This window comes from Ochotona princeps, chromosome 27 (assembly GCF_030435755.1).
Source record: "Ochotona princeps isolate mOchPri1 chromosome 27, mOchPri1.hap1, whole genome shotgun sequence".
Taxonomy (NCBI): domain Eukaryota; kingdom Metazoa; phylum Chordata; class Mammalia; order Lagomorpha; family Ochotonidae; genus Ochotona; species Ochotona princeps.
The window spans coordinates 730,535-752,404 of NC_080858.1; positions in this window are offsets into that span (position 1 = coordinate 730,535).

Here is a 21,870-nt window from a genome sequence, read left to right on the forward strand (position 1 = left end):
CTCCTGTACCTTGGGGGGTCTTACCTTGCAGATGTCTTTTTGGGTCTGTGGACTCCTCCCAGCAGGCTCAAATACCAGGCACTTTGGGGGCGGCACAAACTCCACCTCGTGCACCACGGGCCCCATGTCCACCATGGGGGCCACCTCGAGGCCCTCCCCCGGTGGGGTGCAGATGGACAGCAGGTGGGACAAGGGCTAGCTGGAGTTCATGAGCCCTGTTACGTCCACTCATGAGGCCTGCAGCATGTCTTCCCGCAGCAGAACCATCCACTCAGGAGAGTCCAGGTACGCGTCCTCTTCCTCTGCTTCTTCTTTGCTGACTGAAGGTGCGTGGCCGCAGCACCCCGCAGGAAGTGACAGTGAAGCCAATCCATCCGCGTCAGCACCACGCAGGATTCCTCCGCCATCGGGGACCCTTTTATTCCTCCTCCCCGACCCCATGGCACCCAGCTGTGCTTCCTCTCTTCTCCCCGGGAAGTTCTGTGTGGCCAGAAGGGGCCTGGGGCTCCTCATTGCACTGGGCCCTGGAGAACAAGGGGAGAAATGCACACGCTATTCTGTCAAGGAATGAAAGCACCTACACTACCACAGGCTTCATCAGACACTAGGAGCCAGGAGCTCAATTCACTTCTCCCATGTGGCTGGCATGGAATAAACTATGTGAGCTATCACCTTTAGGCTTCCATGTTGAGCATGATCAGAAAGCCAGGTTTGGGAATAGAGCCAGGCACTCCATCATGGTATGAAGGTGTGAAAGGCAATATTTTCACCATTTGACTAATGCCTACCTCCCTGAAAGAATTACTATCATGTGAAGAAATGGTAGGTCCCACCCAAAACCAAAAGAATTTCCTTGAGAATTTAGAGTGAGAGGAAGAAGTATTAATAGTGATTGAATTTTGACAAAAGAACTAGCATAGACTTGAAAGTGGTTTTGGGAAGAAGGGAGAAATTAAAGTTGATGACAACAGCTGTCCAAACTAGCATCATTCCAGAAATAATTAAGGGGAAATAGTTGGAAATATCTAATATGTAGAAATGCATGGATATATGCACTGATGCATCAAGGCAAGGAAAAAAATTAAAACCATTTTCATTTCATATCAGGTTACACACTCCAGTGCAGAATTTCATTATACTTCATAGAAAAAAAACGAGAAAATGTGTTGATTAGGGGGTGTGTGTGGGGGGGTGTTAGCAATGGTGAAGTTTGACATTCTGTGGCATAATAGTGCAGATTATGATAGGATTAAATGGGGACCAAGATGTCTAGATTACAGACCTGAATTGTGGAGTCATCAATTGCTATAAATCCTTATCAAACTAATGATCAGTCTGGCAATCAGGACTATATCTGGAGGAAAAAAATGTTCTTTCGAATAGGTGAGATTTCAGTACACAGTGAAAAAAAACTGTTTTGAGTAGAAAATTATGGAGAATACCACAACAATATAGCATTAAGCAGAACAAACTAAAAATACTCAATGATTTCAAGTGCTATGTAAAATCAATTAACACAGTTGGGCAAACATTTGCCTGTCAATATGGAATGAGAGAGGAAAGTAACTTTGACTCCTGGAGTAGCTTCTGTGGAGTCATGGACATAGTCGAAGGCAATTTGTAATAGATAGAACTGGGCCTGGATGATAGCATAATGGTTAAGTTCCTCACCTTGAACCAACTGGGGTCCCACATGGGTGCCGGTTCTAATCCTGGCAGCTCCACTTCCCATCCAGCTCCCTGCTTGTGGCCTGGGAAAGCAGTCAAGGATGGCCCAAAGCCTTGGGACCCTGCAACCCATGTGGGAGACCCAGAAACAGGTTCCTGGCTCCTGGCTTCGGATTAGCGCAGCATCGGCCTTTGCAGCCAGGCCACTTAGGGAGTGACACATCGGACGGAAGATCTTCCTCTCTGTCTCTCCTCCTCTCTGTATATCTGCCTTTTCAATAAAAACAAATCAAATCTTTAAAAAATGAATATGGGCAACCAGTGAGATTGGCACACCCCTCTGTCAATCAAGGCTGTCCCTGGACTCAGCCCTGATCCATTGCTTCTGATGAGCTCCACTGGAAGCCTGTTGAAAAGGCTGCAGAATGAGTGTAGAAACTCCTTGCAACAGGGTTTGCAGTGACACAAGAATACACACATTTAGACTTTTAAGAATTAAGGCAGCCAGCTACCTTGTGTTTAGGGGTGGGGGGAACTGGTGGGACTCAAGTCAACTTTCCTTGGTCTTTTATTTTTTTTTAAAGATTTATTTATTTTATTACAAAGTCAGACATACAGAGAGGAGGAGACAGAGAGGAAGATCTTCTATCCAATGAGTCACTCCCCAAGTGACCTCAACAGCCAGTGTGCGCCGATCTGAAGCAAGGAACCTGGAACCTCTTCCGGGTCTCCCACACGGGTGCAGGGTCCCAATGCATTGGGCCGTCCTCGACTGCTTTCCCAGGCCACAGGCAGGGAGCTGGATGGGAAGCAGAGCTTCCAGGATTGGAGCCAGTGCCAACATGAGATCCCGGTGCATTCAAGGTGAGACCTTTAGCCGCTAGGCCACGCTGCCGGGCCCTCCTTGGTCTTTTGACTGGCATGAAGGCATGCAAATCAGCTAGTCCTAGGGGCAGGGGCTCCTTGTGGGACTCAATTCAAGGGCCTGGGTGCCATGGAGCCTGCTGAAGCCCTTGGGCCACATCCATGCGGTGTGCTATGGGGAGTTGGGGTGTGGGCTTACAGGGGGTCTGGAGGATGGCACAGGTGGGGATAAGCAGGGGACTGAAGGTTCATGTCCTGGTGAAGAATGACTACTGAAGGACTTCATACAGGAGGTCATTGTACCTGCAGGTGAGGGAGTGGGCTGAGACCAAGAAGTTTGGAGGGAGGAATGGGAGGACCTTTAATGAGCAAATTTCCCACTATCCCTAAAATCAAAAACAGGAAGGAAAAGATACGGTATAATGAGATCATAAATTAAAAAGGAAATATAAACAAATCAAAAGACCTTGAAGAAATGGATAGATTCTTGGACACATACAATCTACCAAAATTGAATCATGAGGTACTTAATTATCTAAATACTCCTGTAAAAATGGCTGAGAGTGCCTCAGTAATTAAATCCCTGCCAACCAAGAAAAGCTCTGGATCAGATGGCTTCACTGCAGAACTCTACCAAATGTTTCAAGAATTTGCCCCAATTCTCAACAAGCTTTTCCAAACAACAGAAAGGGAGGCAATCCTTCCATATTGGTTTAAGTCAAAATCACCTTAATACCAAAGCCAGAGAGAGACAAAATGGAAAAAGAGAACAATAGACTAATATCCCTGATGAACATAGACACAAAGGTCCTCAACAAAATACTAGCCAATAGGATCCAACGATACATCAGGAGCCCATACACCCAGACCAGGTGGGATTTATCCATGGCACACAGGGTTGGTTTAACTTTTGCAAATCAACAGATGTGATTCACTACATCAAATAATTGAAAAACAATACACATGATCATCTCAATAGATACAGTAACACATTTATAAAATCCAATGCCACTTTATACTAAAAGCCTTATGCATGATAGGCAGAGAATTTGATTGCGCAATCAAAGCAATACATGAAAAAGCCAAGGCCAGCATCATACTAAGTTCCATTAAGTTCCATTAAGATCTGGAACCACACAAGCATGTCCACTTTCACCACTGCTGTTAAACATAATATTAAAATCCTTGCCAGAGCTATTAGGTAAGAAAATAAATTAAGGAAAATCAAACAGGAAACTAGGGATTGAAACTATCCTGTTTGCAGATGACATGATGCTTTATCTGTGAGAATCAAAAGACTAAATCCAAAGACCATGGGAACTCATAATGGAATTTGGCAGGATTGCAGGATACAGAAGTAATGAATACAAATTGATGGTGCTAGTATACACAAATAACTCCATGGCTGAGAAAGAAATTTTAACAAGGATTCCCTTTAAAATAGTGGAACTGAATCTTAAATACCTCGGAATTATTTTGTAAGGATTTGATTAATTTTATTGGAAAGTCAGATTGACAAAGAGAAGGAGACACAGAAACAAAGATCCTCCCTCTGCTGATTCATCCCCAAGCAGCTACACACACACTCCTGGACCCAAAGGCAGCCTTCTGGCTCCCTGCCACTGGTCTCGGGGTGAATGGAGACACACATTGGCCTTGGAAAACACACTTGGTCTTTCTGTGCCTGCATGACCCTGTGGGATCTCCCTCGACTGGCTTGTCAGCCTCCTTCCCTGTTCTGCCCTCACTCACTTTAATGCCGCCATGGTGCTGCCTCAGGACTTTCAAACTTGACGACCCCTGTACCTGGAACACTTGCTCCACAGCTTTGCATGGCTCACTCATTCACTGCTTAAGTTTCCTCTTCACGTCACTAGCAAGGTTTTCCTGAGGCATCCAGTTTTGCAAGAAACCTCTCTGCCACACCCTAATGCCCTTCCCTGTTTCATTTATCTTCCAAGCACATTTTACCCTCTGTCATGCCCATAATTCACTGCTTTAAAACTGCACTGCACATCTCCTCTCACTTGAATACGAGCACCGATGGGCATGAAATTGGATCTCCACCACATTGTGAGTGTGTGTACCTTGCCTAGCACAACATGGATGCTTACTCAACAGGAATGAATGAATCTTCTCCCATCCGAAGTCATCTTCCCGACTCTTCCTGTTGACATTGTACCAGAATAGTGGGAAATGAGCTACATGGCTGGTCATGGAGTTTTCCTGAGCCATGTGTTCATTTACTTGCTGTTCTCCCATCCTCTTCCTGGGTGGCTTAGCTGGTGGTTCCTGGCATTCCTCAGGCCAACCAAATGGATTTACCTATGTAGACATGATGCAGTCTCATGCCTTTCTGAACCTGGAATTTCGCTTCCAGGTGAGCATTTAGTCACTGAGCCATTACAGCAGTCCCTTTCAGGAGTTTTTTTGTTTGCTTGCTTTTTTTTTAATTTGTTGATTTTTACTGCAAAGTCAGATACACAGAGAGGAGAAGAGACAAAGAAGATCTTCTGTCCATTGATTCACTCCCCAAGAGGCTGCCACAGCTGGAACTGAGCCAATATTTCAAAGCTAGGAGCCAGAAGCCTCCTCCAGGTCTCCCACGGGGGTGCAGTTCACCAAAACTTTGGGCCGTCCTGGACTGCTTTCCCAGGCCAGAAGCAGGGAGATGGGAAGCAGGGCTAACAGGATTAGAACCGCTGCCCATACGGAATCCTGGCACATTCAAGGCAAAGACTTCAGCCACTAGGCTAACATGCTGGACTCCCCCACAAAGGTTCTAAACTCTAAAATTTTATTCATATTACAATGCCTACACTGAAACAGATTTACCCAATGTGTACCTCTTGCCTGGTTTAATGACCTAACTTCTGTCTCTAATTAAATTCTTCACAATATATAACATAAAAGGCAGCAGATGAGGCTCTGCTGCTGGGTTCCACTCACATGGAAACCCAGACCGAGTTCCCGACTCCTGGATGTGGCTGTGCCCTGTGCTAGCAACTGCAGACGTGTGCACAGTGATCAGCAGAATGGAGGTCTCCCTGTTTCTGATTCTCTGCCTCTCAAATAAATTACAAAAAAATCACAATCGGTTAAGAATAAACACAGCAACACTCTCACCTGCAATCATGGAAATGAAGAAACAAACTTTCACATCATTTTACTGAACTAAAATGATTCATAATTTAATTTTTAAAATCTATGTTCTTATTTCAAAGTGAAATGAGAAGAGCTCTTCCATCCACAGGAGTTTCATCCAGGTCTCCTATATAGGCGACAAGGGCTCAACAACCTGGGCCATCTTCTGCTGATTGTCCCAGGCAATAAGCAGGGGTTGGATGAAGTAGAACAGCCGGGACCTGAGCAACGGGCTGGCGGCTGTGCAGGCAGCAGCTCTACTCATCACGAAACCAACTCAGTCTCACAGTATTTCAATTTCTAACCTCGCCAAACTAAGAACAAAAGCTCTCCACAAAAGCAAGCTTCTTTGTACTAAAAATATGCATGTATGTGCATATTTTAAAGCTAAAAACAACAAACATGGAAGAGACACACACATTTCTTCCATTCACTGGTCCACTCCCCAGATGGCCACAATGGCCAGGCTAAAGCCAGAAGCTGGAACTCCGTCTGGGCCTCCCGATGGGTGCAAGGATCTAAGGACCTGAGCCATCTTCAACTTTTCCCTCAGGTCATTATCAGGGAGCTGGATGAAGGCAGAGCAGTCAGGACTCACACTGGCAACACAGGCAGCAATTTCATCCACGATACCACAAAGGCCTCAAGAAGCAAGTTTCTACTTCACTTCCCACTGACTTTCTTTCTCATTGTACTAGAAGAAATGATCCATCAAAAGCATAAGGAAAACAAAGACTTGTAACAAAAGAAGAAGCAAACAGAAAGCACAGAGGTTCTAGCCTCATAGCTAACCTTAAAAACAGCTAGTCTGGAGTGAACAGCAAAGATAACTCCAGGAAACAGAAACATGGCCATGTGGGATGTCGGCACTACAAATGTTAGATTAGCGCACTGTGCCACAACACCAGCCCTCGCATACACTTTAACCAGAATAGTAGCAGAAACTCTGACTTTTTGCTACTTATATCTAGAAAACCACTCATCCAGAGAACAAGAGAGAGAATGAAATTTTCAGTGAAAACAAATCACTCGAATAACTGACTTAATCAAAAACTCAACTGAAATGTAATGATTTGGGGACCAGCACCATGGCACAGTAGGCTAAGCTTCTGCCTGTGCCACTGGCATCTCACACAGGTACCAGCTGGTGTCCTGGCTGCTCCACGCCCCACACAGCTCCCAGCTTGTGTCTGCGAAGGCCATAAAGGATGGATCAAGTCCTTGGTCCCCTGCATTCATGCTGGAGACCCAGAAGGACTGGCTCAGTCCCAGCTGTTATGGTTATTTGGCAAATGTGATGAAGGATGGAGGATCTCTGTCTCTCATTCTCTCCGTGTTACTCTTTCCAATAAAAATAAGTGAATCTTAAAAAGAGAGAGAGAGAGAGAGATCCAAGGCCTGGTACAATGGCTCAATGGCTAAATCCTCACCTTGCAAGCACCAGGATCCCATAGGACTGACAGTTCCAGGTTCCGGCTGCTACACTTGGCATCCAATTCGCTGCTTCTCTTTCCCTCCCTTCCTCTCCTTACAAGTGATTGATAAGTTGTCTTACAAGGAATCCAAAAAAAACAAGCATGAGCTTACTCAAAAGCAGAGAAACAAACTCATGAAAGCAAAAGAATGGGGGCTGGGCCTCCTCCTCAGGTGCTGAGGCCTGTGCAATGTTTGGACAGTGTACCCCAGTGCACATGGGGGACAGGGCAGCCAGCTCATCTGGGCCAGATGAGGACATCAAGTGCCACCTCAGGAAATGGAAAGCAGAACAGAACAGACCATTCTCCTGACCAAGCTTACAGCAAGTGCCTGGGTCTGTGGATGCACTAAGGTGGACTTGGTCAGCCAGCATATCTGGAAAAGATCTTCTCAACCCTGCTGCAATAAAGCTAACCATGTGTCAGAACTGTCCAAACCAAACACACACCCTGGATGGCAGATGGCCAAACTGCAACCTCCTCTCCAGGAACCCCCCTTGAGTGCTAAGTCACGGCCAGAATGCATTAAAACCCGCTCGAAGGCTAGCGGCCACCTCCCCTCATGCAACCCTGCTGATGACCAAGCTACCGCTTGCCCTCATGGAACTCAAGAAGATGTCCAAGCCGCCAGCTGCCCTTAATGACTCCAATGGAGGCCTGAGGCGAGGTCTGTGCTCACAGACACCGCCAATGATCATGACACTGCCTATCCTCAAGGACCCCACACAGATGAATAAGCCACTGCATGCTTTCCCGAAACCCGTACCCAAGGCCAAGCCTAGGCCAGCCCTCCTGGACCATGCACCAAAAGCAAGCCTCCACCTCCCCACCCAGACCACGTACTGATGGCTAAGCTGCCGCTTACCCTTCCCACCCCGAACTGAGAACCAAGACAATGCCTGGCCTCCAGGAACCCACACTCAGAGCTAAACCATGACCCACCCTTGTTAACCCCTCAGGAGTGCCAGTGGCCACCTCCCCTCCTACACCTCTGTTGATGGCCAAGCTCCTGCCTCCCAAGCTGGACCCGCACCCAAGGACAAGCTGCCAGCTGTGCTGCTGGACACGCGCTAGGGCCAAGCCTCTGCCTCCCCACCCAGACCCCGTGCTGATGGCTAAGCCACTGCCTACACTTCCGACCCTGTGCTGAGAACCAAGCTGCAACCTGCCCTCCTGGACGCACACTCAGGGCTAAGCCACGGCCCACCCTCCTAAACCCCAAACAAAGGCAAGTGGCCACCTCCCCTCCTGACCCCTGTTGATGGCCAAGCCACACCTCGCCAGCTGGACCTGCACCCAAGGACAAACCGCCACCTGTGCTCCACACGTGCTAGAGCCAAGCTGATGCCTCCCCTTCCCGAACCCCTGTACCTTGGGGGCTCTTACCTTGCAGACGTCTGTGCTCTCCTCACAGTTCGGATGGTGCTGGTGAAGCCCAGTGGGTCTGTGAACTCATCCAGCGAGGCTTAAAGACCAGGCACTCTGGGGGTGGCACAAACTCCACCTTGTGCAACACGGGCCCCACATCCACCATGGTGGCCACTGCAAGGCCCTCCTCCGGTGGGGTGCAAGTGGACAAGGGTCAGCTGGAGTCCACAAGCTCTTCACATCCTCTTCCAGGGCATGCAGCACATCTTCCAGGAGGAGAATGGCTCCTCTCGGAGAGTCCAGCGTCGCGTCCTCTTCCTCTGCTTCTTCTTTGCTGACTGAAGGTGTGTGGCTGCAGCACCCCCACAGGAAGTGACCTTGTGGCCAATCCGTCTGCGGCAGCACCATGCAGGATTCCTCCGCCACCAGGGACTCTTTTCTTTCTCCTACCAGACCCCAGGGCACCCTGCTGTGCTGCTTCTGCATGGCCCCGGGAAGTTCTGTGTGGCCAGAAGGGGGCTGAGGCTCCTCATGCACTGGGCCCTGGAGAACAAGGGGAGAGATGCACACGCTATTCTGTCAAGGAATGAAAGTACCTACACTACCACAGGCTACACCAATTATACACTGGGAGCCAGGAGCTCAATTCACTTCTCCCATGTGGTTGGCATGGCATAAACTATGTGAGCTATCACCTTTAGGCTTCCATGTTGAGCATAATCAGAAAGCCAGGTTTGGGAATAGAGCCAGGCACTCCATCATGGTATTAAGGTGTGAAAGGCAGTATTATCACCATTTGACTTATGCCTACCTCCCTGAAAGAATTACTATCATGTGAAGAAATGGTAGGTCCCACCCAAAACCAAAAGAAATTCCTTGAGAATTTAGAGTGAGAGGAAGAGTAATAAAAGTGATTGAATTTTGACAAAACAACCAGCGTAGACTTGAAAGTGGTTTTGGGAAGAAGGGAGAAATTAAGGTTGATGACAATAGCTGTCCAAACTAGCATCATTACAGAAATAATTAAGGGGAAATAGTTCGAAATATTTTATATGTAAAAATGCATGGATATATGCACTGATACATCAAGGCAAGGAAAAATTTAAAACCATTTATATTTCATATCAGATTACACACTCCAGTGCAGAATGTAATTATAGTTCATAGAAAAAACTGATAATCTGTTTTGATTAGTGTGTGTGGGAGGTGTTAACAATGGTGAAGTGTGACATTCTTGAGGCATAATAGTGGAGATTATGATAGGACTCAATGGGGGAACAAGAGAGCTGTCTAGATTACAGACCTGAATTGTGGAGTCATCAATTGCTATCACAACTAAATTTGATAAATAATAGAGGGAGCTGGGCCCGGCGGCGTGGCCTAGTGGCTAAAGTCCTCGCCTTGAATGCCCCGGGATCCCATATGGGCGCCGGTTCTAATCCTATCCAGCTCTATTTCCCATCCAGCTCCCTGCTTGTGGCCTGGGAAAGCAATCGAGGACGGCCCAATGCATTGGGACCCTGCACCCACATGGGAGACCCGGAAGAGGTTCCAGGTTCCCAGCTTCGGATCGGCATGCACCGGCCCGTAGCGGCTCACTTGGGGAGTGAATCATCGGACGGAAGATCTTCCTCTCTGTCTCTCCTCCTCTCTGTATATCTGACTTTGTAATAAAATAAATAAAATCTAAAAAAAAAAAGAATAGGTGATATTTCAGTAGACAGTGAAAAAATATGCCTTGAATAGAAAATTATGGAAGATACCACAACAATATAGCATTGTGAAGAACAAACTAAAAATACTCAATGCTTTCAAGTGTTGTGTAAAATCAAATAACACAGTGGTCAAACATTTGCTGTCAGTATGGAATGAGAGAGGAAAGTAACTGGATTAGATTGAGTGAAGTCACGCACATGGTCAAAGGCAATTTGTAACAGACAGAACTGGGCCTGGATGATAGCATAATGGTTATGGTCCTCGCCTTGAACAAGCTGGGATCCCATATGGGCACCAGTTCTAATCCTGGCAGCTCCACTTCCCATCCTGCTCTGTTTTGTGGCCTGGGAAAGCAGTCGAGGACAGCCCAAAGCCTTGGAACCCTGCAGCCGTGTGGGAGACCTGGAAAGAGGTTCCTGGCTCCTGCTTCGGATCAGTGCAGCACCAGAAATTGCAGCCACTTGGGAAGTGAATCATCGGAAGGAAATCTTCCTCTCTGTACATATGCCTTTCCAATAAAATAAATCAATCTTTAAAAAACAGATAGAACTTATGGGAAATTAAAAATAGAAAGCAAGAATATAAGTATGTGTTTTAAAAATATATTGAGAAAAGGAGAGACAGAAAACAAGAGATGACTTCTCTTCACTCCTGGCTCAATCACTGTCCAAATGAGCTTGAGTTTTTTCTGTTTTTTTTTTTTTTTTTTTTTTTTTTTTTCCGTAAGGGATCCAGGCTCCCCACCTGGCAGCCTGAAAGGAAGTGAGGCAGCTGGGACTCAAACTGGTGTGAGCCATGGTCTCACCCACTGCACCACAGCAGCATTCCCATGCTGCACGAATTCCAACCACCACACAAACCAAAAGAAATGTTTAGGTACAATCATGCACATCTAAAGCAATCTTCATAGCAGTGCAGTTGATAGTAACAAATATCTCAAAACGATCCCACTTTAATAAATAAATGACATTTCTGTGATGAATCATGCTGCTTTCAAACATCTGTGGAATGTGCAATAATGTGGGAAAACTCTGCTTGGTTTATTAATTCATATTTCCATGAACTTACCACAGACTTCTCATACACATTGACTTTAGTTTTCTTGGACAAAATTGTAGTTATTTTTCAATTCATTTTATTCATGAACTTTAAAAAAAAGATTTATTTATTTATTGGCAAGGCAGATGTGTAGAGAGGAGGAGAGACAGAGAGGAAGATATTTCATGTGACAATCTACTCCCCAAGCAGCTGCAACTGCCAGAGCTGCATCAACCCAAAGCCAGGGGCCTGGGGCCTCTTCTGGGTCACCCACACAGGTTAAAATTTGAAGGCTTTGGGCCATCTTTGACTGCTTTCCCAGGCCACAAGCAGGGAGTTGGATGGGAAGCGGGGCCATCGGGATTAGAACCGGTGCCCATATGGGATCCAGGTGGGTTTAAAGTGAGAAACTTAACCACTAAACCCCAAAATAAATCAATCTCAACAAAAAGCTTCTGCCCTTGGGCTTGGCGGCGTGGCCTGGTGGCTAGGGTCCTCGCCTTGATCCCATGTGGCCGCTGGTTCTGGTCCCGGCAGCTCCACTTCCTCTCTGTCTCTCCTCCTCTCAGTATATTTGACTTTGTAATGAAAATAAAATAAATCTTTAAAAAAAAAAAAAAAAAAAAAGCTTCTGCCCTTCCCTTTCAAAGACATGCAAATAAAAGGAATAAACTCAATCAACAATTCATTGCCCACTGGTCATACATACTTAAGAGATGTGTCCAGATATTGCCTGTCTCTGTGTGTATTCTGAAATACTCTGGAAGGCCTGGAAGGAAGGCAAGACAAGGAATTTAGCCACTAGACTACCACGGTGGGCCCATGGTTTACTTTTCAAAAACTTTTCAGAAAGGTGGAAGGGCTTATCTTCGCCATTTGAGGGTTCATACTGCAAATGTCCCTAAAAGCTCCCAGGTCACAAGCAGGGAGCTATATATGTGTACAGAACATGCGGATTCAGAGCACGCATTTGGCCTAACAACCGAGATGCTCTTCACCTGCATCCCAGACTGGAGAGCCTGGTTGAGGTCGTGGCTCCTCACCATCGTGCTGATGCAGACCCTGGGAGCCAGCAGGTGATGGCGCAAGGGGTGGCATTAGTGTCACCCATGTGGGATATTGGGATTGAGTTCTTGGCTCCTGGCTTTAGCCTGGACCCAGCCTTGGCCACTGCAGGCATTTGGGCTAACTGAAGGGAGCTCTTGAGCTCACTAGAGAGCGTCTGATTAAGAGGCTCCTGTGCAGACAGCAATGTGAATAGTTACACATAAACCAAGTTAGCTTCTCAAGAGCTACTGGAGTCAGGCAGGGGAAACAATGCCTCACCTTGTTATAACCCTGTCATGATGAGTCACATAGAAGAAAGCAAAGACAAGAGTTGTCCATGCATGCCACCCTTCCCCCACTCCAAGGATGGATGCAGAGAGAGTTGCCTTCTGCATGGGCAAGGGAGGACTAGGGCCATTGTGAAAAATTCAGATGGCAGCCCTTGTCCTGGCCCCAGGCCCACACCAGGACAGTGAGCATTGGGAACTTCTACTGCCAGGTGGCCTCTCACAGCCTGCCCCAACCACCAGCAGGAAACAAAACTACAGCTGTGCAGGACACACTTCAGAGCTCAAAGCCAGCCTGTTATGCTGAGACCAGCATCTAATGAAGCCTACAGGACTCCAGTTTCTCACCAGTGCTCCCAGACTGGCATCATGCAGAGCCCTGAGCTCTGGAGGTTTGGACTCATTTTGGCCTGTGTCACTGCTGGCCTCTGGTAGGTTAGATCAACAACCCTGGGACTTTGCAGGGACCTCTGACTATGGGACCCAGCCTGTAACCAGCTCAGGCGGTCAGAGCCCTGCTTTGTCACTCTCTTCCAACCTTAGGTGAACAGCAACAGGTCACAGCACTGTGCCTTTAGGTTCATGTTGGATTAATAAAGCAGAACCTAATGGCTTCCATCTCAAGGTAAGTGTCAGCGAACATAACAGACACTTCTTATCTGGTGAGACAGACTTGTGCAAGTACGATGATCATTTGCCTCGTACAGGCCTTTGTGCCCTCAAGACCACAAATGACCTGGCAACTAAGAGACTCAGAATAAACATCTAGGACTGCCAGAGTAGCTGGGGGCTTTCTCATCATACCGAATATAACACTGGAGAGCCAGCAAGGAGTCACAGGTCTGTTCCAGGTAGTACCAGGTCAATAAAACACAGCAATGAACAGACCCTAACAGTCCCTGGCCCCAGAGCACGGCAGAGCAGATGAGCAGATGAGCAGTCTTCTACCTAAGCCAGCATCAGCAGCGGCTGACAGGTGCAGCCCAGGCAGTGAGCCCTGCAGCAACAGACAGGTCTAGTTCTATCTCCAGGTTTCACTGGTTTTGGTGGCCCGAAGGCCCCAGATATGATCTAGCATTGTAGCATTCATGGTCAAAAGACAAGGACAGGCTCAGGAAGAGGCTTGTAGGAATGCATGACCGTTTTTAAGGAATACTCCCAGTTCATACTGAACAACACATTAACAGCAGATTTACCTAAATTGGAGTCTGAGAAGTACAACCCATCAATAGCAGACCTGGGGCAAATCATGGCTCAGGTGTTTCCTGTCTAGTGCTGAAAAAGCAGAAGAGTCCAGAGGCTCGGAGGACACAGACTGCTCAGAATTCCTAGGACACCAGAAATGCAGCCAGAGCAGCGTAGTTAACCCTTCAGTATACAACACTAGGTATCAACAAGCATCGAGGATTTTCAGGGAACCTTTCCTAAATAGCAAAACGCATGCCAGAAAAATCAATCATCCTGAAATTCCCAAATTCTTGGATGATGATTTCAAAATAGCTGTCTTAATGACGTTCAACAAACACCAAGAGAACACAAAGAAATAATCCAATAGCCAAACAGAGATTTGATAGGTATGAATTACATAAAATCAAGCAGAAGTCCTTCAACTGAAAAGCACACTTGAGTGATTTTTAAACATGACACAAGGCACCATACCAGAACAGACCAAACAGAACAATCACTGTACCCAAAGACAGGATATCTGAAAATATAGAACTGGAGAAGAAAAAATTTAAAAGGGATGAAAAAGCTTATGGATAAAATGGGATAGCATGAAAAGAGCAAATACTTGGATTATTAGGATTCAAGAGGGATTTAAGAATGTCTCAAAGGAAAAGAAAGCATATTCAAAGAAGTGATGACAGAAAACTTTCCAAACCTAAAGATACAACCACATCAGGTATAAAGGTCACCAGTTGGATTCAACCCAGCCAAGCCTACCCCAAAACATTACAATCCAGTTCTCCAAGAGGATTCTTATAGCTACAAGAGAGAAGAAATCACTCCCATCTGAACCTCCCATATCGGATCCTCGCAGGGTCCAATGACATTGGAACAATTTTAAAAACTTTGTGGGAAATGCACACTATGAAAAAATGAAGCAGAAATTTCAAAATTGCTTTGTACTAGAACAGACTTATTTCTAATTCCACCTTTTCCTCAAACTTTCTGAAGTAGTGTTCTATGTCCACAGACCTTACTCATGTGTCATAAACTGAGGACAATGATTAACTCAGCTGTCACATCAGCTGGTTTGGCAAGGAGGATAACCATGAGTGACATAAAAAGTGACAGCACATGTAGAATGGGCTGGTTTATCAAAATAAGCACAACGATTAGGAGAATTGTGTGTGTTTGTGTGTGTGTGTGTGTGTGCATTTCCACCATTCATGCACACACACATACATACATAAGGAAATAATATTTTGGAGTCAGCCCCATGGCATGACAGGCAAAGCTGCCACCTATAGAGCCACACTAATATATGGTTGTTACTTAAACCTCTGGCTTCTCTACCTCTGATCCAACCATTTATAACTTTACTATAAGGACTAAAACATTGTAGTCATGGGCTGGCATAGTGGTGTGCCATCCCATTTGAGCACCAAATCATATCCCAGCTGCTCCACTTCTGAGCCTGTCCCCGAGGAATGGTCTGGGCAAGCAGCAGAGGATAACTCGAGTCCTTGAGCTCCTGCACACATGTGGGAGACCAGGAAAAAGCTCTTGGCTCCCAACCGTGATCAGGCCCAGCTCTGACTGTGGTGGCCATTTGGAAAGTGAACCGGTGAAAGGAAGATCCTCTATCTGTCTCTCCTGCTCTCTGTAAATTTGTCAAATAAAATATATAAATTGTGCAATAATAATAACAAAAACAACATTAAAGCATCCCAACATGGGGCCTGTTACTACGACATAGCATTAACTTAAGCTGCCACCTACAGTGCCAGCATTCCCTATCAGGTCCTGGTTCAAGCCCAACTGTTCCACTTCTGATTCCAATTTCTGCTAACACATCCTGGGGAGCTGGAGAAGACAGTCTAGGTGCATGAGTTCCTGCCACCAATGTGGAAGACTAGAATGGAGTTCCTGGCTCCTGACCTCAGCCTGGCCCAGCCCTGTATGTTAGAAGCCATTTGGGGAGTAAAACAGTCAATGGAAGATAGCATCCTTTCTGTCTCACTTTGTTGTTCTCCCTTATAAATAAAAACAAAATATTTCTCAAAAATGTTTTTTTTTTTCAAAATATGGGCAGGGAACAGAATATAGAAAGTATTAAGACAGAGAGACCTGGGAGGGAAAAAGTGGGTTCCCCCTTCTTGGGTCACTAGTCCCGTGGGAGGACATGAAAACTAGGACGGGGGCTGGGACGGCTAGATAGAGAGGCACTCAACAACACCCGTGAGGGCTGGATGGTTGAGTTGGTTAGATAGAACTAAGCTTTAATACCCATTGACAAGTACAAGAGCCAAATGGGATGGGGGACAGACTGGTCTTCTGCTACACATACTGGCAAACCAGGGGCAGGCCGGGTGAGGGTTATCGTGGGTCGCCCCAACTAGGCTGCAGCTCACACTGGTTAGTGTGAGGGCCGAGTATGTGCTGGGCAGAACCAGACTGGACTGCAACACCCATTGGTTCCAGTGCAACTCGGGACTGAAAACAGAACCAACCCAGCAATTGCAACCACCAGCTGATCGGGTGATGGACTGTGCCGGGCCCTGTGCTTGCTAGAACATGCAAGAAACTAGTCTGGGAATACCTCAAAGTTTCTTTGGAGATCTCCCCAATCGAACTGCTGGACTCAGAACTCTAATCAAGAAAAGACAGAAGACAGAGCAGATCAATCATTCATCTCAGCTACATGTTAGCAGCGAAAAATGGGGCAAACGGAGACTTTATGATGGACCATATCAATCAGTGGACGACCTCATCGAGTGAAACTGGCAGCGATTCATAACTGGAGAACTATTAACACCACTCGAGCACATATCTCAGAGCATGCCCCACATCCGGGACTCGGGGTGGGCGGGAAACCGGGTGGGGCTTCTCCCTCAATATCCTCCTTTACCTCAGATACAAGATGGAAACAATATGGACATAATAGTATTGCCCACTTCCCTATCCCCCTGAACCTTTTTTTTTCTTTTTCTTTCTTTAACTGTAATTAACTATGAAAAGATTGTCAACAACAACCCAATAAAATAGATTATAAAAAAAAAAAAAAAGACTTCAGCCTCTTTGTGTTTTCTGTTTGTTTCCTTCTCTATGGTAAGTTGTTATCACCTCAAGAGTTTATCACAGTCTGTAAAGTCTTCTGTAAGCCTCAAAGTAACTACAACACAAAACTTACTAATAGACTTAGCAAGGAAATCAAAGTACACCACTAGAGAAAATCACTAAACCACAAATGAAGACTGAGGGGAACGGGTGGACAATAAAAACACACAGGTCTCAAAATGGCAGCAGTAAGACATAACCAATCAATAATGATCTAAAATGTCAACAGACTAAATCCTCCAATTAAAGGCACAGACAGGGGTGCCAGTGTTGTGGTGGCAGCAAGTGAAGCCACCACCTGGCATGGGGTACCAGTTTATGTCCTGGCTGCTCCACTTCCGACCCAGCTCTCTGTGCATGTACCTGGGAAAGCAGTGGAAAGGGCCCCAGGCTTTGGGTCTGTGCAGTCAAGTAGGAGACCCAGACAGGGTTCCAGGTTCCTTGCTTCAGCCTGGAAACAAGATGTTGTAGACATTGAGGGAGTGAGCCATGCTCACGTGCACTTTTTCATTGCTTTCTCTCTCGCTGTCTCTCTGTAATTCTGTCTTTCAAATAAATGTCTAAGACAAAAACTACTGAGAGAAAACACAGGGGAAATTACTGACACTGAAATGAGCAGTGATTTTTCTAGATCAGACTGAAAACATAGTCAGTGATCCTAATCCACAGAAGAAGGAAAACAACCTAGCAAACAACCAACCTACAGAATAGGAGAAAATATGCACACTACACACTTGACAGAGGACTGGTACACAGAAACAGAAACAGCTACACAGCAAAAACACCATCAATAACAAAATTAAAACAGACAGGAGATCTACAGTTAAGCCACCATCAATATCGTATACCATTTGAGTTCACTTTTGGTCCAACGTCCTGCTAATACATCCGGGAGGGTAGTGGAAAATGACACCAAGCATGTAGGCCCTGCTACACATGTGGGGATGAGGATGCAGTGCTTGACCACTGACTTCTGTGTAGACATGGATGCTGCAGCTATTTGAAGCATAAACCAGCAGGTGGAAGAGATACTCACTCCCTGGAACCCCTTCCCCTCCTTTTTAACAAAGATTTATCTAGCTGGCTAGCTGAAAGAGCTACAGGAATGGGGGAGGCAGACACAGAGTTCAATCTTGCAACTGCTGGTTCATTCCCCAAATGGCCCCAATGGCCAGGTCTGGACCAGGCCTAAGCCAAAAGAGTCTGGGTCTCCCATGTGAGTACAAGAGCCCAAAGAATAGGGCCATCCTCTCCAACTCCCACAGGCTATCAGCACAGAGCTGGATCCAAAGTGGAACTGCCAGGATACAAATCACACCCATATGGGATGCAAGCTGTTCCGGGCAAAAGCAGCACTTGTCACCAGTCCCCTACTCTGTCTTTACATACATTTTTTTAAACAAAGAGTGATGGAGAAGATATAGACAAAAGGGAATCCTTGCAGACTCTTCATGAGATTCTACATAAAACAATACAGAGATTCCTCAAAAACTGGAAACTAGAATTACCATACAACCTAGCAATTCCACTACTGGGAAAATTCCAAAGGGAAATGAAATTCATCCATCGAGCTACCTGCACCCCACAAGAGCCAAGAAATGGAAACAACCTAAGGATCCCTGCACTGATCAATGTCTAAAGAAAATGGGGATGTCAACACGGAAATGTAACTCAGTCATAAAAGGATGAGATTTTGTCATTTACAACACCTTGACTGAACCGTAGGTGATCACATCAAGCAAAGCACGGTAAGATAAATATCACATGATATCACTCACATGTTGACTTAAAAAAACAGAAATCTCATTAAAGCTAAAAACGTAATTGTGCTCACCAAAAGCTGGGTGCCAAGTCGGGAGGGAAGGATGGACAAAGGTTGGTTCATAGATACTGGATCACAGCTAGGTGGCAGGAGGTTTTGGGTTCTACCGCACAATAAGGTGACTATAAAATCCTTCTCTCTCACTTGCTCTGTCTCCCTGTAACTCTCCCTTCTAAAAAAATTTTTTTTCTTTACTATTTATTTGTAAAACTTTACTAAGACAATTCAGAAGACCTCCCCTACCCTCATTTTACCACAGAATTTTCCCATAGGAAACTGAATGCTAAAGTACTCACTCTGTTTAGGGTTTCTGGTTGGCAATGACTAAACACACTGCATGGAAATGAGAGGACACCACCATCTTATCTTACAAACAAACTCTTCCATTCTTTCCATAGTGTGATCAGCTGGCAGGAGAGGGGACATGCCCAGAAACCCCTCATCTTCATGGGAAACTTCTTCACTGCACTCATGTTCCTCAGAGCTCTGTAAGGAAACCAGAGAAACGGTGACAGAATGTGATTCAAATGATACAACAAACACTTTTTTTTCCCCTTTCTGCAGATCGTACTTACACTCTTTCTTTTTAAGATTTATTTTTATTGGAAAATCAGATAAACTGAGGGGAGGAGAGACAAGAAGATCTTCCATTGGCTGGTTCACTCCCCAAGCAGCTGCAACAGATGGTGCTGTGCCAATCCAAAGCCAGGAGCCCAGAGCCTCTTCCAGGTCTCCCACACAGGTGCAGAGTCCCAAGGCTTTGAGCCATCCTCAACTGCTTTCCCAGGCCATAGGCAGGGAGCCAAAGGGGAAGCGGGACTGCTGGGATACGAACATGCGTCCATATGAGATCCTGGTGCATGCAAGGGGAGGACTTTAGTCACTAGGCTACCACATCGGGCCTATAATCAAACCCTCTTTTTGTCAAGTATAAGACCTGAGTCAAATACCCACACCCTAATGAACAGAGTCAGCTTACTACCCAGCTAACGCTAACATGCATTAGTAGTTACCATGTTCTCCTGCTGACACACATGGGGCAGGGAGTGAAGGACTGCCTACCATCCCACCACCCTCCATGCCAATTCAACAGGCCCACAGACTCACTCCTCACTGTCTTGTCTCACTTTCCACGATGCGCGAGTCCCCACCAAAACCTACCTGGAGATTACTGGACCCACTGCAGTACCACCCCCAATCCTACCTACCTCCTTTGAATTTTCAGTCTGGTCCTTCCCAGAACCCCACTTCTTATCCTACAAAAGCGGCAAGCCCAGCCCAGGTGTGGGCAACCCTTCCTCTCAAAGTTGCCAGCAGTCACACAGGATTGCATAGTACTATCTTCCCCCTTTCTATAAATCCTGCTTTTCTACTCACATTAGCTGTATTTCCAACTATACTCTTAAATGCAAGAAGACAACAACATGGCTAAAATTTAGCTACGGGTCTCAAAGGCTCTTGCCCTCCACAGCCCCCTGAGCAACCCACCCCTAAATAACATTCTGATAGACAAAAGGATTCTTCACTACAATAGCTTCCCTCTGATTCAGCTGTAAATTCCTGGAGTAGCATCACTTGTTTTTTTTGTTTGTTTGTTTGTTTTTGTTTTTGCTTTTAAGAATTATCTTCACGGAACACAGTATATAAAGTTCAGAAAGCAGACCACCTTTCTCATACAAAAGTCCATCATTTTCTCTGAGGCAAAAGAAGAAACCAAAAACTAACCTTTACTAATCTTTTAAAAAGAATTTTATAAAATACACAAAACAATATTATGTATTGTATTCACTCTATGTAAGTCAAATCAAACGCATTCAGAACCATGATAACTCACAGCAAAATCTAGGATGAAAAGTTGATTAACTAAAATGTCAATATTGAACTCTTAACTATTTTAATGGATTTCTGAAGGAAGACCTATACCTGCCCTTCTAAGTCACCTCCATCTGGTCCTTAGTATCACAGGTTTTCACCAACTGCTGTAGGTAACTGCAGACACAATGCTTCTTTACGGACATCACCATCCAAATGGTGGGAAAAAATCCAGAACCACATTTTAGCCTAAGACCACATTTCTGAGAGTTTTTAAATGAAGATTCTGACCTTACACTCATTTTAAATTGTGTTATGCAATAGGCATTTGATATAGTGCTTATCAGAGAGGACATCCACTTTGTGGTACAGTACACGGTTAAACCCCTGGCTCAATCTCCCAACTCTGGCTTCCTGCTAGTGGGAGGCAGCAGCAATGGCTTCCCAAGTGGGCTCCTGGCACCTACTTGGGAGACCTGGACTGAATTCTGGGCTCCCAGCTTGCGGGCACTTGGTGAGTAAACCAATAGATGAGAGGTCCCTCTCTTCAACCATACAGAATATTCTCTCAAATTTAAAAATCTACCATTAGGGCCCAGCACAGTGGCTGAATGGCTAACGCCCTCGCCTTGAACACGCCTGGATCCCATATGGGCAATGGTTCTAATCCCGTCAGACATGTTTCCCATCCAGCTCCCTGCTTGTGGCCTGGGAAAGCAGTCTAGGATGGCCCAAGGCCTTGGGACACTGCACCCATGTCAGAGACTTAAAAAAATTCCTGGCTCCTGGCTCCTGGCTTCAGATTTGGCTCAGTTCCAGCTGTTGTGATCACCTGGAGAGTGAGTCATCAGACAGATGATCTATCGCTCCTCCTCTGTATATGTGACTTTGCAATAAAAATAAATACATTTTTAGAAAATCATGTATCATTAGGGGCCAGGATTGTGGCATAGCCTATTAAGCTGCTACCTCCAAGACCAGATTCCCATGTTGGCATCAGGTCAAGTAATGGTTGGTCTACTTTCAACTCTACTCTGTTAGTTCACCTGGGAAAACATAAGAAAATAACACAGTATTCGAGTCCCTGCCACGTACATCAGAGACCAAGATAAATCTCCTGGCTTTGGCAGGGCCCAGTCCTGGCCCTTGAACCTATATATACAGTGAATCAGGGAAATGGAGGGTCTCTTTCTGCCTCACCCTAACTCTACTTGTTGAATAAAGTCAATCAATCTGTTGGGGGCCAGTGCTGAGGTATAGAGCAGATAAAGTTGCCATTTACAATGCTGGCATCCCATGAGTCCCAGCTTTTCCATGTCCCATCTAGCTCCCTGATAATGTTCCA